At 41.2% G+C, this 22,318-nt stretch overlaps 1 long non-coding RNA gene across 1 annotated transcript; it reads left to right on the plus strand.

Moving 5' to 3' along the window:
* Nucleotides 1–7,148: 7,148 nt before the first annotated feature.
* Nucleotides 7,149–15,525, plus strand: LOC116444347. Its single transcript, XR_004240283.1, has 3 exons — nt 7,149–7,256; nt 12,249–12,322; nt 13,851–15,525. It is a non-coding gene; the product is annotated as an uncharacterized LOC116444347 (long non-coding RNA).
* Nucleotides 15,526–22,318: the final 6,793 nt, after the last annotated feature.

A 22,318-nucleotide genomic window follows, 5' to 3' on the forward strand; every position in this document is an offset into this window, starting at 1 on the left:
AGATTTATCTTTTAAGTCAAATGACAGCTGACAAAGCTAGGAGCTCTCAGAAACAGTATTCCATCTGGTTATTCTAATTTTTTTCCTTTGTTTTATCTTCTCTGTGTATACCTTTATGATTGCTGGAATCTGGGACTTCTCTGATACAAATATGTGATTCTCCTGATCTGTTTAACAGCCCCTTCAGTCCTGTGTTCTGTTTCTATCCATTGATTCTAACTTCAAAGTCCAGGAGCATACAGGATACCAGATATAGGTATATCCTTCTTGTCAGAATCAGAGAAATGCATCAGAGGACTGTTGTCCATGCATATTTCACGAACTGCTTTCTTTCACTTAATACAGGAGAGTGGAGTAGAGGAGTGAACTTATAACACTGTGTAGCGGGTTGAGTTCGAAACCGGGCGGAAACACCAATTGAATGTAGTGGTTTTGATTCAAAATATTCATTATTTACTTATTTTTCTTCTCTGAGATAAGAATTAGGAGAAAAGCAAAGCAGGCACAAACCTTAAACAGTTGCAGTACAATGAAAGAGCTTTATTACTAACAGAATTAAAAGTAAAGAGAAAACAACAAAACAAAATTAAAGTAAATTCCCCCCCCCCCCCCCTCTTTCCAGCACTTCTCTCCTTTTATCCAGCTCACACAAGGGATAACAGAACATGGGATGTTAGTCAGTGTTGCAGTTCTTGAAAAGTCTTTTCTCTTATGCTTAAGGAAGAAAAGGTTTTCCTTCAGTTGCACATGGTTCCCAAACTGCCAATAGCAGACCCGCCCGGAAACAAACAGTCTGCTGTGTGTAGAACATCTCTCCCATGAAGAATTTCACAGTTCTTTCATACTACAAAACATGGGCCATCACATGGGGTTATTCATCTTTTTAAGGATAAGTTATTTTGGCCTGCACACAAAGGCTTTTCTTCGCCACAAGTCTCTAACAGTCTCTTACTACTTCTATATAGCCTGGCATAGGCATTCTTCACAATCTTCACAGGCACACGAGGATACTCCATCCCCCCATGTTCTTCAAATGGATTAAAGAGACAAACAGTTTGTGGTATTACAGTTTCTTACCACGGCATGCAAGAAGGTTTCTTTTAAGCTGCGCGCCAGAATTGCGGCACCGCCCTCTTTTCTCCTGTCGCCATTTCCAGCTCCGTCCCACGTGACTCACTTCTCTTTCTCTCTGACTCTGACGCCGCCATGTTGAAGGGTGTTCTTGTTCGGGCTTTACGGTGGGGAAAGCCTCGCTCCCTCTGTGCTGCTGGCTGCACGGTGTCCTCTTCAGTTCAGCACGAAGTGTGCTGGCTGCAGACAGGAGGCTCTGCCGGCTCCCGCTGGCTCCGCCGGCTCCGCATGGAGAGGAGAGGGACCCGCCTGTCCCCAGAAGCCGCGCTGGATGGGTTTAGCTGTGAGCAGTCCATGGCTGGTTTTAGCTGCTTGCGGCTCTGGGACAGTCCCCCCCAGCGACCCAGGGTCCGTGCCGTGGTGCTGAGAAAGGGGGAAAGGGGCAGTGGCCCCGGCCCGGCCCAGCGGGGCCGAGAGGCTCGGAGCCCCCCCACCTTCCAGCAGGCGAGCTCCGACCAAAAAGGGGAAGTCCCGCCTTTCTGTGCGGTTTAAATATGTAAATTGTGAGAAGCGTAATTGGTCTTAAAGACTGTCCATCAACTCAGGGTCAACCCAACACACACTGGTTTTGGAGGAGATGAGATCATCTAAATACATAGGTAAAGCAAAAGTTTCCCCTAGAATTTAATTTGAAATTGAAGTTTTCAAACACAACTACCTTGGCTTGTGCTGTTTCTCAATGAAGTGCTGCTTCTGGGCACATGTACAAACACATTAATGCATACAAATGCATAAAAAAAAAATTAAAATTAAATTTTATGCATTAAAAATGGTATAAAAAGTAAAATCCCACAAGTTCAATTTTTATGTGTTTGTGTTGGCCAGATTTTCTTCATTATTTTGAGTTTTCTCAGCTACAAAGTACAGGTTCTGAGAAGTTCAGAAGTTCAGGGTGCCCTACAGATAGGAATTATAGCCACAAAATGGAACTGGGTTGGGATGGCTGAAATTTTCTAGTGAGTGAAGATGAACAGGATTGCTCTGTACTTTTTAGCTTCAATTAAGGATAATCAAAGCTTCCTTGCCTGTTAATTTGTGAACTATAGAATTACCTTTTTTTTTTAAAGAAAGGGTAAATCAGACAATGCTGAAGAAATACTGTCTCAGGACTGAAACTTCCTGAGCTAATATAAATGGTGAATATTAATCAGTATTTTTATATTTATAAACCCAGTATTTCAGGCCATGGAGATTTACTCTTTGGTATTAGCGAATCAGATCCAGCCACAACAAATTTTAGTACCATTCAAAACCTCTAAATACCTCTAAATTCAAGCACGGACTATTGGACTCATTGCAGGCACAAACTCCCTTGAGGATGCAATTCTCTTCAGTTCTCCACTTTTTTCTCTGTCATACAGAATAACCAGTTTCTTGTGTTTTAAACATCATTCATATAAGAACTTAAAAAAGCTATAAGCTAATGAATGCTTATTGTAAATGTCATTCATAATAACATCTTGTGTCAAAAGTAGCTTCACCACTGGTTTCTCTCCACCACATCAGAGCATTTTATAAGCAGTTAACTAGTGCCAACATTTCATCAGAAACTTTTGCAGTTTTCTGGAAGCCCTGACTTCTGGAGGGAAGACCCTAATGTTTTATTAGAAAAAGAGAAGAATGTGTTTTAGATCTCTTGGCTCATCTCTTTTGCATGGGGAAGACTGAAAATATGAGCTTAATTCCTCCCTCATGCCTAGAAAACCCAATAAAAAGGGATCTATCAGAAGAAAAATTTGTTTTTAAAAGTCATTTGAGGAAAGGGGTTGTTCAGGAGGGGTAAAGGCTGATTGATGAATTAAAAAGCCACGAATTGACAAGACTGTGTTTCTGGAGCTGAACTTAACCGGTGCAAGTGGAGGCACAGAAATGACTTCTTCCTTTTATCTTGCCTGTGACAGCTAACAATTTAATCTTCTGTGTTTGCTGTGTAGGTCAGATGCTTTTCCTGGTTAGTGGATTACAGGAACAGAAAGCTCCTGTGCTTGTGAGACAATTACTCTGATCCTCCCACTGTTTGTGTGTTGTGAATTGAGATAATTTTTCAGATATTAAATAGATGCATTTAGATTCTGAATAATTTGGTCCTCAGCAGTGTGCTCTTCTGATCACCCAGTTATGAGTCCACCTCCGCCTTCCACCTGGAGGTCACCTTAACAAAAGAAGGTGTCATACAAACAATAATCTGGTGTTCCTCTTTAATCATTCACTTATGCAAAGTTTCTTTATTTCCTTTTCAAAGAAAATTCAAGATGTGAAGTTTGCAGGAGTCCTGGCTGATTCAGGGTGGCTATTGTGTAAAACAGTCTTGAGCACAACCATGGCCTCTTCTGATTCTTTTATCTTCTATACCAGTGTGTAAATCTTGGGCAGGTGTGCATGAGAGGGGAAAAGTGGACCGGGAGAGATGGGATCTGGATGTTTAAGGCCAGGTTGGAGGGGCTCTGAGCAACGTGGTCTCGTTGAAGGTGTCCCTGTCCACGGCACGGGGGTTGGAAAAAGATAGTCTTCAAGGTCCTCTTCCAACTTGAACCGTTCTAGGATTCTATGGTGTGTTTCACTGTAGTCCAGATGTAGTCTTAATACTCACAAATATATGGTGTGGTGGTAGATGAGGCTGTTCTTGGCCTCCATCTCCTTTGCAAAGAGCCCTCAGAGCTGCTGTCATACGCTTCTCCATCTACCCTCACTAGTCCCTGGTCCCCAGTATTACCGCAGGCCTGGTTCCTATGGTATATCACCGTGTCCTGCAGCCATAGGGAGGAGGAGGAGGAGAAGATCCAGCAGGCAGGAATTGTGCAGCAAGATTGATTTATTTAATTATTTTACAAACTCTTTATAGACTTTTCTCTTCATAGTCTAATTGGACAAAGGACCAGCCACCCCTTGGGGGTGATTGGCCAAAATCCTAAACATCCATTATCAAAATATTTTCTACTATACCATAAACAAGACTTTTCAAGGTTGCAGGTGGCTTGGTTGTTTACATTCCCTGCTACCTCTTCTGTGAGAGAGAAAAGTCTCTCACGGACTTAGAAAATAACAAGAAAATCCTCGCTAACAGCATTTTTGTACCTACACCCAGCACAGAACAGCTGCTCACACTGACATGCAGAGGTATGGGCTTGTGAAGGAGTGCAGGCCTCCTTTGTACCCTGTCACCCTCTTTGTCTGGGTTAGGTGCTTTAAAGGTAGGTACATCAATATTCATTCACTAGCCTGTCCTCTCTGCATCTCTTTATTTTGCTTTTTTTAAGGGTATCAGCTTATGTGAGAAGAGAAAATGGACAACTGGCCCCATTAGAATCATTGCACAAATTGGCACTGTATCATTTCCTTGTTTGTGCTCAGATAAACTTTGATTTCTGTCAGTTTTATTACTCAAATGGTGTGAATAAAATCTGACAGTGCAACAGAGCATTCAAGACAGAAATAGTGTGCTTTAACACCAGCCTGAATTCACTCGTTCATTAAATAAGTGATCAAAAATGCATGCCATTCCAAAATTAAATTGCCATGTTTGTAGAGCCTTGGGTTCTCTATTGCCTATTTCTCTGTGTGCTTTTCAGGGAATCTTTAGGTCACAGGAAAACCACTTGCCCACAGCTTGGCTTCCTCATTGCTTTGGATTTGTAACTCCAAGGTAGTTGGAGCTTATACACACCAAGCCTAGCAAAACTCATTGCCTTTGTACCCTGGTTTGTTCTCACTGGTATGGCTCTGATACAGAGATTAGATATCCAGATAGTTAGAAAGAAGCTCAGCTTTATGCAAAACTGTTTCTTGTTCTTGAAAGGTGACGGATTAATGTCCACTGGCTCCTTGGCTGGCACCATCTCATCCTTCATCTTTTCTCCTCAAATATTGCACTGGCAGAAGAGGGAGTAGAGTAGGAACATCCCTGGTTGAGAATCCTTAGTCCAGAAAATTTTGGGTTTGTACCTTAACATACAGTGGATTTAAGTCTATGTATAAAACCAATGCGGTTCCAAAGGTGTTGGGATATGGTTTAATATTGCTAGAAATGGATGAGTTTGAGTATGAGCATCTCATCTGTCTCTGTTCTATAGTCCTTGTGCTTTTGAGAAAAATGTTTGACATTTCAAAGAAAGAAGTAATACAAAATGCAGGAAAGCTTCTTCTGCGTGTTGACTAGGGGATCTTGCAGACAAAGTAACACAATTGATTTGTGCATGTTGTCACATTTATATTAATTTTTTATCATTTTTGAAGTGGTTATATCCTTAAAGTAAGTATAGTTGTTTCTAATATGTTTAGTTTTTTAAGAAACTGTTTTCTGTTTCTCTCTTCAGCTTTCATGCTTACACCTAAGACACATTTGCAAGGAAGAAACTTGCTTTGTTCTTCAATTATCAACAATTCATCATCAATTACAGCAGGATAGGCTTCTGACCTAACACATCTTTTATGATAGCTCTTGATGAAGTAGGTAATACTCAGCTATTTTTAGTAAGCGCCACTTAAAGTCCCATTAAGTCTTTATTTCAGAAGCCTGCAATGGAGATCAACTGAAATCACAAGACTGGGGTCAGAATTAGAAAGAATATTAGGAAATGGAAACTTTTGTTATCTCCCTCAGTACTACAGAGCTCACAGGGAAGGATACACTGCTGAGGCTGCTTTTCCTACCTACCTCACCAAAGGCAGTTCTGAAATAACTTTAATTGTTTTTGTACTTGAAGACAGTGATTGAAAGCCTCTTTGCAAGTATACTTTTGTTAAGCAGGCAAAAGACACTCTGAAACTGCTTTTTATTTTGTCAGGGTAGGAGATGGTGTTGTTTAGCAATAATGATTACCTTCACACTGTTTCTATCTTAGATGGCTGTAACTCATGGGAATTCACTGAAGTTATTCCTGATTTACAGTACTGTAAGAGAAGGGTCAGAGAATATTTAGCTTTAAGAAAATGGAACAGGTTTGCAATTCACGAATACCTGGAATTCCTAGAGTCTTAAATTTATGTGTGTTTTGTAGAAAGGCATTTTCTTGGTCAGAATGCTGCTGATGGAATTAGTTTTAGAAATCAGGAGTCCACACCATTCAAATGGTAAACTTCCAACTCTCTGCCACAGTGGATTTGAAGTGCAGTTGTGTCTGGAAAATACATTTTTTCTTTTAGCCTGTACTGCTTGCTTCAGGAGCTTTGGGTTTCCACTACCAAGGCTTCCACATCAGTATTCAAAGGAAACCGAGATGTGCAGCTGATAGCCAAACTAGACACAAAGTTGTTATGTGCCAATATTGCTTATGAGAATGAAATAGTATTTGTTTTGTACAGGACTTAGTTCTTTGTAGGTCTGGAAATGGTGGGATGTAGTCTTTTCTCAGCTACCACTGAAGTTGACTTAGTGGACATGAGCTTCCTTCAGAAATCCTTCATGAATATTTTTGGTAGTATCAGTATCTATCTGTTAGACCAGAGGTTGAATTAGGCTGGAAAAACTGCTTGGGAATACTGCATGAGATGGGTGGCACCATATGCTGACCTGCCACTGCTTATGCTGTTGCCACGGACAGGGAAGGACAGGGAATCCTCTACTCCAGATCTGCCTGACCAACACAGATCAGATGCTCCCCTTTCTTTTCTCTTTTCCTTTTTCTCAAGTTATCTGTTTTGATTGCACAAGCTGGGGGCCCTTAAGGAAAGTAACCTGGCAAGATCATCAAAGCACTGACTTATGTTAATAACAAAGTAAGAACATCAAGTAGATCTGTATTTTCTACCTCTGAAGGAAATACATAGGGAGCAGAAGTTACTGACCACTTGGAAGGATGTTTAGCTAACAAAATCACATTCTTTTAAGAAAATAATTTCTCTGACTAGCATCTGGTCATTTCTTGCATGACTCCTGTATCCTACTGGTCATCTTGGTGTGTTTTTCCTACCTTACTTGTCCACACAGTACTCTTCTTGCATTACTCATGGAAACCTTTTCCCTGTATGCTATCTTGTTAACCAGCCATTGTTTTTATGTCCTGGTCTGGGTTATACAGGAAGAAAATGTCAGTGGGCAAACTTGCATCTTGTTCGGTGTCCCTTCAAGAATGCTGCTGTTGTTTTGTGTATAGCAGCCGCCGCCCTTGAAAGTGGAGACCACAAAGGTGAGCATATAATTATGGCTAAAGGCAGATCCCTGAAATGTTGAGCTTTGGCATAGTGCTGTGGTTTGCATCAGAATTCAAAACAAGGCTAGTCCATCATATAAGAGAAACAAAGGGGGAGCAGGAGCCCATAACCAATCAACTAACCAGAACAAACCCCTGCTTGATCCAAGAATGTGGGGTATGCCCAGCCCCTGCCCCGGAGGGATGCCTGCTGAGATAAGGAGATTGCTTAACCTCCCAGCAGGACTCCCTGGAAAGGCAACCACTTGCAGCTACCACGAGAAGAAGACAGACCCAGAATCCTCTGGGAGACCCTATGCAGATCCTTTGTAACCCATTGGCCGTTACCCCCTGACACCCACCCCCTATCCCTATAAAAGCTAGCCCTCTTCCCCTGTGAGGGCAGAGAGAAGGTCGTCACTGGCCTCACCTTTGCCGGGTATGGACTAATAAAGCTACCTCGTGCGCAACTGCTTCACGGGTCTCTCGTCTCTCCCCCCTGGTCTGGCCTGGAGATTGGCCTGCAGAGCAAGAGCTGGAATCACAAGCTGAAAATCACTAAGAGCTGATAGCCTCTCTGCACGGGCACTCCAGCTAGTGGCTGAGGGAAGAAACCGGGACCCGGGAAGATGATCCTCCATGGGACCATCTCTCCGAACCGGTCACGGCTTCCTGGGTCAGAGCTACCGACCCCACACCAACTGCCTTACAAGAAGGGATCAGAGAAATGTAAACACAAAAGCTTTTTCTGGAGAAATGTTTGGGGATGACAGCTAGAAATTTTCTTGTGCCTTTGCATCTAAGCATAGCTTGTTGAGGTTTGCTTTTTTTTTTCTATAGGAAGCAGATGACTACCTGATTGAACAGTGGTTCTTGAAAGGTAGCTGTCAACCTGCTGGGAATTCCAGATCAGAATAATAATTGCAGGATTATCCTAGCTCTGCTGGACGATGTTCCTTTCCTAATGCTTCCCCTGAGCTTTGTTTGAAGTCTTTTGTGAGTCTTTTTCTTAGATGGAAACAGGGAAAGAAATACTTGTTTTGCTCTTCTAGCAATCCCTAGATAGGAGAAGCGTTATGAATATTGAATGTTCTCTTTGGACGTATTTTCACTCATTTACTGTTGCCACTTTCCAATAAACACTTCATTATAATGACTTATTGAAAGCTCTTTCATGTGATCACTGAAGTGGCAATAAATATTTGGAGCTTAATATTGAGCCAGTTTAAAGCAAGACAGTGTTTCTTGTTGACTCCAGTAAGTGCTCTCAGACTTCTGATGTCCACTCATCTTTCAATGAAATCTGATGATTTTAGTGTAACTGAAATGCTGAGGATGTTTGAAAAGTGAGAATAAAAAGAGGAACTGAGTTATTTGACAGTAGATCTGATAAAGAAGGAAAAGAATAATATTGTAGGAAAGCGACAGATATTGTCTTGTATTAGAGAACCGAAGATCAATATCGCTAACTTTTTAGAAGGACCCCAAGTTGTGCTTTTTTATTATATGTTATAAATAATTTTGTCCTTAATACTGGGCCAACATACAAACAGAACAGGAGCTCTTTAAGGAACAGAATTTGAGTTCAATGTGCTCAGGTTTTTGTTGTCTGTGTATCAGTTCTGCATATTTCATATCCTAATGGTGTTTGGTTTTTCCCCACTGAAACAATTTACCTCCTTTTGGGGGGGGGATGGCTGTCTTTTCTAGGGTTACTTTTTTGGCTGTTGTTCAGATAGATATGAGTAAATAACAGCATCTCGCCTTCAGATATGCTTCATATTCCTTTTAGAGCTCAGCAGGGATACAGTGCCTGTACTGCAGAGAGCTACAAAACTACTTTTTCAGTTGGATTTATACTGAGACAGAAGTGGGTCCTGAGGTTTTTTATAGCCACCAAGACCAGAACTCTTACCACCTCCTTGGGCCTGGGAGTAGAAATTCTGGCTCCAGCCCACCCGTTTAAAAGCTCAGGGAGTTTTCAGGCAGGACGGAAGTTAAGAAGTTGTTATTTGTTCCACGTCAACCTGTTTCAGGTGTTGAAATGTTTCACAAGGCAGTAGTCAGTATAACTCAGTGTGGTTTCCCAAGAGCTACCAGTGTCAAAGGTCTGTAGTGGGTTGACCTTGGCTGGACACCAGGTCCCCTCCACAACTCGATAGAGGAGAGAAAATATAACTAAGGGTTCATGAGTTAAGGACAAGGAGAAATCAATCACCGATTACTGTGACAGGCAAAACAGACTTGACATGGGGAAATTAGTTGCATTTATTACCAATCAAATCAGAGCAGGATAATGAGAAATAAAATAAATCTTAAAAACATCTTCCCTCCAACCCTCCTTTCTTCTCATGCTCTACCTTCTCCCCTACAAGCTGGGCAGGGAGGCAGGGAATGGGGGTTATGGTCTGTTCATCACACATTCTTCCTGCTGCTGCTCAGGGAAAGGAGTCCTTGCCCTGGGTCCTTCCCATGGGAAAGTGTTCTCCATGAACTTCTCCAGAGTGAGTTCTTCCCATGGGCTATACTTCTTCACTAACTGCTCCAACGTGGGTCACTCTTCCATGAGGTGAAGTCCTTCAGGACCAGGCTGCTCAGTGTGGGTCCCTCACTGAATCACAAGTCCCACCAGGATGCCTGCTCTAACATGGGCTCCTCTCTCCACGGGCCCACAAGTCCCTGCCAGAAACCTACTCCTGTGTGGGCTTCCCATGGGGTCACAGAATTCTTTGGTCATCCACCTGCTTCAGCCTGGTCTCCTCCACAAGCTGCAGATGGATCTCTGCATCCCCGTGGACCTTTGTGGGTTGCGGGAGCACAGCTGCTTCACCATGGGCTGCACCACAGGGGGGAATCTCAGCTCTGGTGCCTGGAGAACTTCCTGCCCCTCCTTCTTCACTGACCTTGGTGTCTGCAGAGCTGTTCCTCTCACATGTTCTTACTCTTCTCTTCTCTGTGCAATAATATTTTTTTACCCCCTTCTTAACCCTCTTATCCCAGAGGCACTACCACCATCTCTGATGGGCTTTGCCTTGTCCAGTAGTGGGTTCATCCTGAAGCCAGCTGGCACTGGCTCTGTCAGACATGGGGAAAGCCCCTTGCAGCTTCTCACAGAAAGCCACCCCTCTATCCCCCCTGCTTCCAAAACCTGGCCATGCAAACCTAACACAGGGGCTCAGAGAAAAAGTTGCAAAACTCAAGCTGGAAAACTTTTCCAGAGATGAAGCACAGCTTCTTTAGCTGCTTTCTATACATTATTGTTCATTTGGTATATTTTCACATTGATGTTGGATCTATTTAGGATTTATACAGACACTATTAGGTCCACATCCCCTAACCTTTGTGTTTTTAGTGTGTCAATTAGGTTTAAATATAAAGCACCCTGAGTGCCAATTTAATTACATTGTATTACTGATTAGTTTTCTGGCAGTATCCTGTCTCTGACTGTCCAGGCTGGCTTCAGAAGGGAGCTACTTATAAAAATATAGTCCCAAGGGCAATGATTAGAAAGGAGAGACTAAAAGAAGGGTCTGTGCTGAAGGAGGAGTTAGTAGTCAATACAGGCAGAGGAAATTTTGCATATTATCATGCAAAATTTGCCCAAGCTCTTGCATGCGTAAAGAAGACCTCATGTACATACTCACAAATGTAAATTGAAAAACAAACCCCCTACTGAAGCAGTTATTTTAAATAGCCTCATAATAATTTAAATAATCTGTGAATTTATAATTGAAATATTATGTAAAAATAACTATTATCTAGAAGATGCTTATTGGAACTCTAGGTCATGTGTGGATATTGATTAGTAAGCATTACATTTATTATTTCTGATTAGCCTTAGAAACCCACCAAAACACTGAATTATAGCATAAAAGGACACATGTTTAGGGCTGAGTTTGTGCTTAAAGGAAGGACTCGGCATCTTTGTGGAACTTAAATCTCCCTGCACTTCTGAATTCTGCCCCAAATTTCTGACCCATTTGAAGCCTGGAGGAAATTTGCAGGTAAGTAGAGAGAGCCAAACCACCCCCTCTGCTGGGACTTGCTTCCAGGATGACCCACTGCCATCCTCCTCTTTCAGCTGCCAGCTCAGGCTTTGTAAGGAATGCAGAGGTGAATTAGCATCACACCTCTAGAGCTGTTACTGCCTGTATCTGCTCCAACCCAACTTTGTCAACTAACTTTGATGTCAGGTTACCTTAATATGCTAAAGTAGGATGAGTTAGGAGTTGATTCATGAGTGGATCAGACATCCCTGCCTTGGGGGCAGCAACATCTGTTAGGCAGGTGGGGGAGGAAGGCAGGGAGCGGCAGCAGCTTAAGCTGTCTCAGTTTCTTCCGCTGCTGCATGTCTGCTTGAGTCCTGTGGTCACAGGTTGCCCTTCATTAAAATGTCCTTCCTGGACTGAGAGTTTCTGCTTTTTGTTCTCAGTGAGATTGTGGTTTACATGATCAAAGGTTTTAGCTTTGCTTGACATATGGCCACAGGCCATATTTGCTTACTGCAAAAGTGAACTCTTCCTACCAGATGAGCCTGAGCTGTGCAATGCTTTCTCCAGCCCTCAGCACATGGAGAGGGAAGGCTGCAGTTTGAAACTCGTTTCCTTCCTGCTTTTTCAGTTTTTTAACATCTTCCCCACCTTACTGGGTTGGCACTGCAGTTTCCTAATGTGTTTCAGGAAATCTTTTCCCTGTTCATATCTTAAAGACAGTGCTCATTCAGCTGCGAGCACCAGTGAACCATCCAAATGCTTCAAGGCTGGCCTGGTCACCCAGTTTTAGGGTATCCCAGTTGTTCTCAATCAAAGGATCAGCTGTCATGGACAAAAATTTGCAGTCAGTCCTGGACACTGTAAGCAAAATAATTGACTTAAAAAATTTAGCTGTAATTTGAGTTTGTTTGCTGGTTTGCTTTTATCTGTAGTAGCCTCTATGTTGTTTTATTAAAAATGGCAAATGAATGATTTACTGATGTCTTGCATATTACAGGCTGAGGATTCCTGATCATCTGAAAATTCTTGCCAGCCTCTGAGAAATTTCAGTCACAGCCAAGGTCTTCATTGGTAAAAAAGAAGTTGCTGACATTTGTTAATTATGCTTGTATTTTTCTTGATCAACTTCCCAAATTCAAGTAAGACAGAAATTGATTTGCCTGATGAAATTTATCTGTTGGCATACTTCAGGATTTTACCTAAACTACATCTAGGCTACCTGCTGGATTCAGCTATGTTGTATGCAGGTGTTTTATGTATAGAAATGGGATTTCAGGAGCAAAAGATTGCTTGGGATGCATGCAGATGCAGAACTGGAAGAGGGTATGCACTCCTGCCAAACGTGGTAACACAGATGTAGCTCAAACCTCTTCTGTTTCTGCTTACGATGACAAAAATAGCATTGCTAAATAGTACTGCCTTTCCTCCTGGTATGAAATCCATTAAAAAGACAGACACTTGCTCTTTTCTTTTTTGCTGAAGAAGCTACTTGTATTGGAAATGGAGCTGAAAGAATCTTGCTGTAGGATGTTATGGAAGTAAATGCTCAGCAAACATGAATAATGAGGAGGTATATCAGAAAATAGAGGAGATATGGGTAAATGGGACAAGCCATACTGTGAAAGGTTTAATCAGAAACGGAAATTTTTATTCTTGGTTCTCTTCATATTTTAAAAATTGTTTTCCAGTCATTGCCTCTTCTTTATATGTATTACTTAGTGAGAAACACAGAAAAAATACTGCTGGTGCTCAGCCCCTGCGAGAGTGTCAAATCTGGAGAGGACCTCCTCTCAACTCCCAGTCAGTCTGAGCACAGTCAGAGCATAAAGATGCAGATAGCCAGAATGTGGAGGCAAGAGGGGAGTGTGGGAAATAGCAATAGGCCCAGTGAAGCACATCCTTATCCTCTAAAACTTTATTCTGCCAAACGCCCCATGTTTTCCTTACAGCTAATTCATATCCTGATATTTTAAAGTTACAAAATTATTATTCTTTTAAGATACCAAATCAGATATATACCTTAGCAGATATATACCTGATGTATACCTTCACTCATTTTTAGTCTGCTGAGAATAATACATGTAGAAGTGCAGAACTAGATTCAGATTAGTTGTATACTAAGTACACTTGCATGATAGGAAAAATCTGTGCTAGTTCTCTGAAATAAATGTTCCACTTCTCATTTCATTTGCTCACTTTCTCTTTCTTTTGCAGAACCCCTAAATGAATAAGGGATTGTTTGTTGCCAGTTAATTAAAACTATTAATGAGATTATTTTTTTTATCCCAAATTGAACCAATCACTTGGCTTCTAGTGTAAGAAAGATGATGAGGTTGATATGTGTAGCTCAGGAAAATATCCATTTAATGTAGGACTTGGCATTGATTTGTACCAAATTTTATTTTAGAGTTTTGGTTTTGGTTTTTTATTTGCTATAAAAGTTGTGAATAAAGCTCATCAGATACTCAATCTGTTTCTATCTCTCTAAAGAGAGTGCTAGACACTGAATTAGTCAGGTGTGGTGTTGGGTGTATTCTTACTTTTTCCACTGCTTTCCTTACCCACATCCTTCCAATTCAATTGTCTCTCTCTTGTTCAGTTTCAGATTACTTGATGAAGATAGAAAACATCTGGTGTCTCCTGTGGGCTTGCATGGAGTCTAGGATGGAAAAGGTGCACAGCCATGGACAGACTTGGACTAGACTCCTAGCAGACTGCTACAAGACTCTTTTCCACATAACTCTTGCTACACAGCGTGTCCCAATGTGTCTAATTACACCATACCAAGTGATTAAAATCCACAACAATGACCTGCCTTGGGAGGAGAGTGGGGAAAAGGGAAGGCATTGCTATTCCAAAGTCCTGAAGTGCCTGGCTACTCTGACCCCTTTTCTCTGAGCCAGTCTTCCCCAACTTTCATTTTCATACATTCAGCTTTATATTCTTTCAGCTTCCTCCATAAGAACAATTACTGAGAGGCTATAAGTGAACATAAGTTAACCAAATGCTTTCATTGTCACCTTTGAAGCTTTGTTATTTCTTGTGCTCCATCCTCTTTCTCATTCTGATTTCTTATTCTGAGTGTGTGCCTCAGGGAAGCATTACAATAACATTTAATTCTGCAGCTCCTGCCTCTCTTTCGCCAACAAGCACATACATGAGTGTGAGACCCAGGCTGTGCACAGAGCCATCCAGCTCTGGGCTTTAAACTGAAAGAGGGTAGGTTTAGATTAGATATTGGGAAAGCATTTTTATGATGAGGGTTGTAAAACACTGGCGCAGGTTGCCCAGGGAAGTTGTGGATGACCCATCCCTGGAAATGTTCAAGGCCAGGTTGGATGGGGCATTGAGCAACCTGGTCTAGTGAAAGGTGTCCCAGCTCATTGCAGAGAAGTTGGACTAGGTGACCTTTAAAACTGCCTTCTAACCCAAACCATTCTATGATTCCAAGATAATTAATCAGGAGGAATTTAGATTGTGTTTGTCTTCTTCAGGAAAGAAGTTGTGAATGTAGTGCTTTCAAAAATCATGAAGAAACAAGATGATATCCTGTGCAGGCAGAAGAGAAAACCTGTTCAGTCTCTGTTGTGGTGTCTTGGAAATAAAAAGGGTGTTTCTGCTAAGCACTTTGCATCAATAAATACTGTAAGCTCTTGGCATTATTAATTGTCCTCACAGTCTGTGAAGCAGGAAAACAGCCAAAGGTGAATAATCTTAATTCCCAGTACCTTTACCTAATTTAAACAATATTCAGTGACCTTTAGCCAGAGAATGATTTTTCAAAAGCCTTTTCAAACTCTATTTTAGCATGACATCCAGACTTTCAGCTGTGCCTGAGATTTTGCCAAGCTTAGGGGAAGGTCAGGGCATTATATAAAATATACCAGCTTCTTCTAGCCATGTTCCAATAAAGAAATAAAATAGATCAATAAAGCATGTCGAAGTCATTATAATCCAGATTTTGGAAATTCCTGTTAGCAGAGCACTTGTGGGTATTAACTTAAAATATGTTTCCTTTAAGGATGAGTGGCTGCAATATCTGCTGTCACTCAGTGACTGGGAGCTTTCTCTGCATGCAGATACCATGCCCAACTTAAAAATGTGTTGGCCAGGTGGCAGTCTTGATATGTGCCTTATTAAGGACACATTGGTAAAAGGAGAAGTATGTCAAAACGCTGATCATCCTTCAACTAAACTAAACCTGTTTTGGAAGTTTGGAAATTTTTGACTCAGATGTTTGTATTTAAGTAGTCCTGATTAGGCAACCACTTTGTTCCTCTCTATTAAAATAAAATGTTAAATTATTTGAATTCTGTTTGCTTGAGGATATTGATGGGCAATAAAAGACAAATAATAACAAAATCATCGCATTTGATATTATGTCATCAGTAATCCAAACAGCAAAATTAATTGTTCTTCTTAATAAAACCAAAATCCTTTCTGTATTCCAGAGCAAGGAAATTACCTAGAGAAAAAGAAAATCCAGAAAGTGCTTAATGCGTGACTTGCTGTGGCATATTTTCTATTATAATTATAAAAAAATTCCAGTTGTCACCGGCTGTATTTTCTAGCTGCTCACCTTTTATAGTTCAGGAAATTAAGATAGAAGGAACAGAAAGAGATACGTATTTGCTTTTTCTTTTTTAAGTTTTCTGGGTTTGAATGGATCCTATTATAAAATATGGTTCATAAGTTGAACATATTGAACTACATCCTAGGCTGATCATCCATATTTCAAAGAAATGGAGAAGAGCATATAAATATGGACAAGAGTAATTGATTACTTACTTTTAAGAAAATTATTCTATCATGTATTGCTCATGTAAGAAAGAAAATCCCAGGTGTGAAACAGCTGCAAGAAAATGAAATTTCTTGTCTAAAAGAATTTTCAGGTTTTAAATGACCCTAATTTTCTATAGAAGATATTCTTTAAATTCCTCCCATTGTGATGCTCACAGAAGCAAAACAAATGAATTATACCTGATTAATTCTAAAGTAGATGAGATAAAGCTGTTATAGGACTATGCATTTATTTGTTTATTTGTTTACAATGTTCCTAGTCCAGAGTGTTTTGCTGAGCACTGACATGTTGGGTGCCTTGTGTTTTAGGGCAGGAGTTAGTTTGCTATAGCTCTGATAATTATAAGGGCATGAGATCTATAAAGAAGTAAAATTACTGCTCCGGCCAGGTGAGGATTTTTTCCAGAATGAAAGTTATACTTAGTTATGGTATTTAATAGCTGAAGGAGTGAAGCTTCCAGAAGGGACCATGCAAGTCTGTAAGTGTGGTCACCCCCAGCTCCTCTGTGAGAGCAGAACGAACTAAGCAAAATGAAGAAGGCAGCCAGCCCCACCTGAGCATGTGGGCTATGGGCAGGAAGTTTAATGCATTTTCCTGTTCTCCAATTCATCCCATTATTCTCCCCCATTTCTCATTACTCCTTGAAATCTAATCCTTACACATAGGAGAAGTCAATCCTAGTGGACATCTGAAGGATCAGGCATCATATGACGAGTGACATCAGACCTTGATGAGGATGACTGTGTCCTTCCTCAGGACACATCAAGCATGTTCAATCCTTTTCTTTTTTGTGGTGTTCTGGGAAGAAAATACATGACTTTTGTGTTTGAGTTCTAATGCCCAAGGATAAGTTTACAGGACTGACAGTTGCTATAGATATAGTGCTGTTTGCAGAGTGATCAAGACTTGTTCTGGAAACTACTGACATTAAGTCAATTTTCTGAGGAAAGTCTCGACGTAACTGCAAGAGCCATGAACTTCCAAAGGGATATTTAACTTACAATGATTTTGTTACAGTTTGGAGACACTCCCAAAGTGCATGCAGTCTGATTTCACATGATGCCACATCCAAAATATATTCCTGAAAAATGGATATATGCGGGAGCTTGGGTGGGTCGGACGGTCGGGACGGATGGAGACGAGAGATCTCTGAAGTCAGATCTTGGAACATGCGGTTTATTGCAAAGGGCGTGGGTACAGGGGCACTGCTTAGAGCTGCCAGACTCAGCTCGGAGCAGGCCCAGGAGAGCAAGAGAGTAAGTGGGTAAGTAAAGAGAGAGAGAGAGCGAGAGGAATGAGAGTGAAGAAGTAGTATGTGAAGTCCTGGTTACAATACAATAAATCATCTTCTGTACTGAATATTCTAATTGTCACTAACCAATCTAATACAAGATACAAATCCTATAGCATTTACATACAGCCTATAAGAGTTCTTCTATTACCATAGAGTGTTACATCTTAACTTCTAAAAACTACTCTTTGGACCCCTTCTGCTGAGCTAGTAGGGTCTGCTCTGACCCTTGGACCTGCCTGCAAGCAGAGGGTATTGTTCAGTCAAGAGGGGATTACCTTCAGTCGGCCATACCATTGTTTTCCAGTTGTTCAGTAACTAAGACTTGGTATCTCAAAAGGTGGCTTTCATTTTGATGTCGCTTATAGTTTTCATATTCTCAAAATCTTTTGTCAGGCAATCATATTTATAAGGCTTTCCTGTTTCATCTTCCCCAACAGATATACTCTTAAGTAGAGGACACAAATGCAGAGAACTGTTTTTTGCTCACCAGTTATTAAAAATCTTAACCTCAAATGTCAGGTAGCTTTTAAAAAAAGAAAAAATAAAAATCTTCAATAATGATCCTCCAGAAACTCTTTCTTGGGTTCCTATACCCATAAGTGCCTAAAGGAGATAGAAATGAATCTCATAAATACCAGAGAGAGATCAGCAAAACATTTTCTGTTGAAGTCATCAATTGCAAAATGTTTTCCTTTGAAATCACAACCAAACATAGCAGCAGTTTCTTTCTCAAAAGGTTAAGTAACCTTTTTTCATTTGAAATACGTTAATTACATACTGTTAGAGAGTGATTTGTTACTTTTCAATACTTATTTATAGGGGCCTTTATAGCAGGAAAGTTTGGAGTTGTACTTTTGGTAGGACCTTTTTAATTCTTTACGGAAACCTTTAAATGTGAGGTCTTGTAAACCAACCTGTATTTTCATAAAGTGATATGTAGGATGGCAGACCTCTGTTTTAGAAAGGAAGTATAATGATCTATAGCTGTGAAGTTAACAAACTGTCAAGATTCTTAAAAAATGAAAAAATTGTTTACCCTTAACTACCCAGAGATACTGAAATACAAGCTTTGTACCAGGTTATTAAAATCCAATTCCACATTTCAATGAACATTTATCTACTTTTTATTGTTGAATATTTTTTTTAGCATTGTTAATAATAACCTTTGTTTCCTAGACATGTAAAATATAATTGAATCTCAACTATATGCCTGGAAGCATTCTAGCACCAATTAGTCACTATAAATAGTGCATTAGTGGGCCTCGCTTGAAGCTAAATGGTATTGGATTGTTTATATTCAACAAATGGGAATAAGATACCATTTTTTTCATCTGGAGGAGCGTTCCTTGTGAAGGTGGCTTCAGCAGAGCTGTCTGGAAAGCAGAATTTACTGTTCTGAGTGCAGCAGTCTGCCACTCCTGGATCCCAGGATTTAATAATTTTGCTCTGTGGCTCTCTGTACATCTTGGTCACTGCCAGCTCAGGGACCTTCACCCAACACTCCATGGGGCAGTGTGAGTTTGCCACTTTGGCTGGGATTCATTGGCTCAAATGTAGACCATCTGTTGTGTGTCTCCATGTGAATAAACTGCTAGACTACATTTTCAAGCAGTGAAAAAAAAAAAGGATGAATGTCTGGGGCACAACTGATTTCATTCTAAAGGTAGATATGTGAAAAAGGTCAAATGGCCATGGCCCTAAAAATGACCTTTTCTCTGTTATCTGTTTAACAGAGTCTATGATACAATATATAGTTGAATATCATTAATTTTACCTTATGTGACATGCTGAAGCTTAGTCATCTAAACTTAAATGTTGACAGATAATTAAATGTTTTTTGGAAATTCAGAATGGTCATAAACCCAGAAGTAGTAGCCTGAGGAGATGAAAGCTGTGAATATGAACATTAATGGGTTCAACATTCAAGGCTTGCTTGAAAATTTTGGCCTTTCTTTGTTTGCCATCTTGTAAAGTATAATAATACTGCTTTTTAACTGCAAACAATTTTGTGCTCTCCATAAGGAAAACCAGGCATACAACCACAGTCACATAAGAAATAGACCATGAAGGTACGACACTAACGATAACTTGATACAAACCTTGACTCTTAACCCTGATTTTCATGTGTATTACATCTACACCTACAAGATAAGTGAATATTAATTACTACAATAGCTATTTCTGAATAACCCTTATTCTGTAAAAAGAATATTTGGTCCCTCTTTCCCTTCAGTCTCTTTGAAAGTGTGTGTGTAGATTGGTCGTAAATAGCTCCACCTAAAGAAAAATGGTGTGGGGAACTCTTTCAGGATGCAGCTGTGGAATAAGATTTGCATCTGCCTTATTTATGTTATAATGCAGCTCCAGTATATTGACCTTTTGGCTCTGGGCAATGTAAAAGATGTCTAAGAGGCCAAAATAAAAGAGGCATAAAAATGTCTAAGAGGTTGAATTTCCTCTGAGATGAAAAATGGCAGCAGGATCTCAAGCTAAAAACACATCATTAATAAATGGTCAGCTGTTCTCTGTTAATAGAAGCAACATGAAGACCTTCATCCAAGTGATATTTGTAATAGAAGTTCTCAGTTTGGCCATTGGAATCTAGATCACGCAGGATGAAGACAAGTTAAAAATGGAGAACTAATATCTCTGCTTGGGATGGTGAGAAGGAAAAAATAATAAGAGACTGTAGGATCAAGGTTGGCTAGCTATGATTGAAAATTAGAAGTGTTGAACACTGTGTGATTTCTTTGGTGTAGATGGAATGAAAGCAATTTTGAAAGCTTAACAAATCTATTTCACTGATGCTCTTTGTAATTCAAAGCAAGTGTCTTTTCTGGTAACTTCTCCCAGCGTCTCCTGAAACCCCAACAGTTAGAGAGAATAATTCTGTTTTCTAAATTCTAATCTTTCTTTTTATTTCTTCTGAACACAGGAATCAGGGTTAATTTTGGGCAGGAAATTAACTTTGAATGTTATAAGCAGTGGCATGTAGGTAACTTGCAGAGGAACTCTGCAGTGTGCCTTGGAGTCATGGATCCCCTTTCCAGATGCCTGGGGGAACTTGCCACAGCTGCTGTCTAGTCCAGGTGCCTGGATTTGCTTTTGTTGGGGTTGGGATACAGTTGGACTATGGCCATGGAAGTTGCAGTCTGATTCTTTAAATTATGCCTTGTTCTGAAGCACTTTGCAATGAGATCTGTCCAGTCTTGTCCATTAGATACATAAATGTGAGGAACAAATACACTCAAGCTAAAGGGCAGTCTCCCTTCCATCTGCTGATATCTGCTGCCTTTTTGGTATGTTGCATTATACAAGGGCAAGAGGAGGAAATCTCACATTTTTCTAAGACAGTATATTGAGTGTCCCAGTGCCAATGGACTGTGATGATCAATGCAGTATCAGGAGTAGTACTGCCACAAGGTATGTTTTTACAAGCTTACAGCTTACAGGCGGTGGAAGAGATAAAATAGAAGTGATCCAGGTACTTAACTATACCTGTGAGAGGGACCAATCTGATTTTTATTTATGCCTCAACATATGTTATACATGAAGAATTCCTGTAGGGAGCTATACATGTGCTGGCAACCCTGTCGCTGCGGAGACTTCGCCTGGCAGCCGATCAGGAGAGAGAGAGCTTCCATGATCGACCTGCAAGCAACCTCCCACTTGCCGGAAAAGCAGAGCCCCGGGCGCCCGGGAAAAAATGCCCGGGAAATAGGGCTATGGCAGGAAGCCTTAGCACATAAAAGCAGTGAACTGCAACACAACGTGCGCCCGTTTCCTTTGGGTTTCTTGGAGGGAGTGGGGGCTTGCCTCCCCGCCTCGCCTTTCCCTCCCTTCGGTCCTGCATCCCTCTCCGCACCCGTCCTGCTCTGCTTCGCTGCTTCCCTGAGGCAGCTCGTCTCTGCGGCAGCCCAGTGCTCTGCTGTTTCCCCGAGGGAGCGGACGCTGCCTGCACCCAGCCATGGCTGTCGTTGCTGCCACCGCGTTCCCCATGTTGCCTGTGGTACCGGCCCGTGGCAGCCAGCCCACGGCCGCCAGCGCCACAGCACGAGCCTGCAGCAGCCGGCCCGCGGCACCAGCCCGTAGCCGCCAGGCCCCGACCCTGACAACCCGCAGCTGCTCCAGGCGTGTGCCCGTAGCCACAGCAACCTGTTCTTCGCAATGGAAGAGACACGCAGCCTGCTGCTGTTTGGAAAGTGCGCCAGCCCGCTACGGGAGCCACGCAGACACATCGCAGCTTGCGGCACGCACGCTTCATCTGCCGAGTTGATGCTAACAGGGTGCCTGGGGTACAGGGGTAACGATCTGTCCCTGTCTTCTGTCTCTCTCTCCGTCTCTTTTTCCCCCTGCTCTCTTTTCTATCCCCCTTCAGTAGGAACACTCACCCTTCTTTATCAATAAACAGTTCTCAGATACAATATCGCTGCATTCGCGCTTTATTTTCGTCCAAAAAATCTATCCAAAAAAATCCTCCCTGACTCCTTTTTATACAGCTGGACAGGACAACCGGCATAACAAACCTCTGTATGGTTGGCAGATGTGATATAGGGTCTCTGGGATACCCATGCTCTGCTGCAACATCCAGCTGAGGCAGGAAGATACCTGAAAACATTGCAAATAGATGGGACATCAGGGTCTAGGCACATGAATTTCTCTTAAAGCAGTGAGAATTTAACTGTGACCTCTTGGCCCTTCTGCTTTATTTGGATCTTTAGTACAACAGGTTCTGATCTTCACTTACTGACGGAATAGTATTTTATGTCTGCTAGCACTTTAAAAAAATTTTTAAAACATCAGCAAGGCCAAATTTGGGGATGACAATTTGGCTACCACCATTATAAGGGAAGAATACCTTGGCTGACATATTTTAACTGTAGCCCACTTCAAAATCAGAACTCATAATTTCTTTAATAAATAGAAGATATTCATACTGTATTGGTTTTTAGTTCATAAAGAGGGACTATGT

This window comes from Corvus moneduloides, chromosome 5 (assembly GCF_009650955.1).
Source record: "Corvus moneduloides isolate bCorMon1 chromosome 5, bCorMon1.pri, whole genome shotgun sequence".
NCBI lineage: Eukaryota > Metazoa > Chordata > Aves > Passeriformes > Corvidae > Corvus > Corvus moneduloides.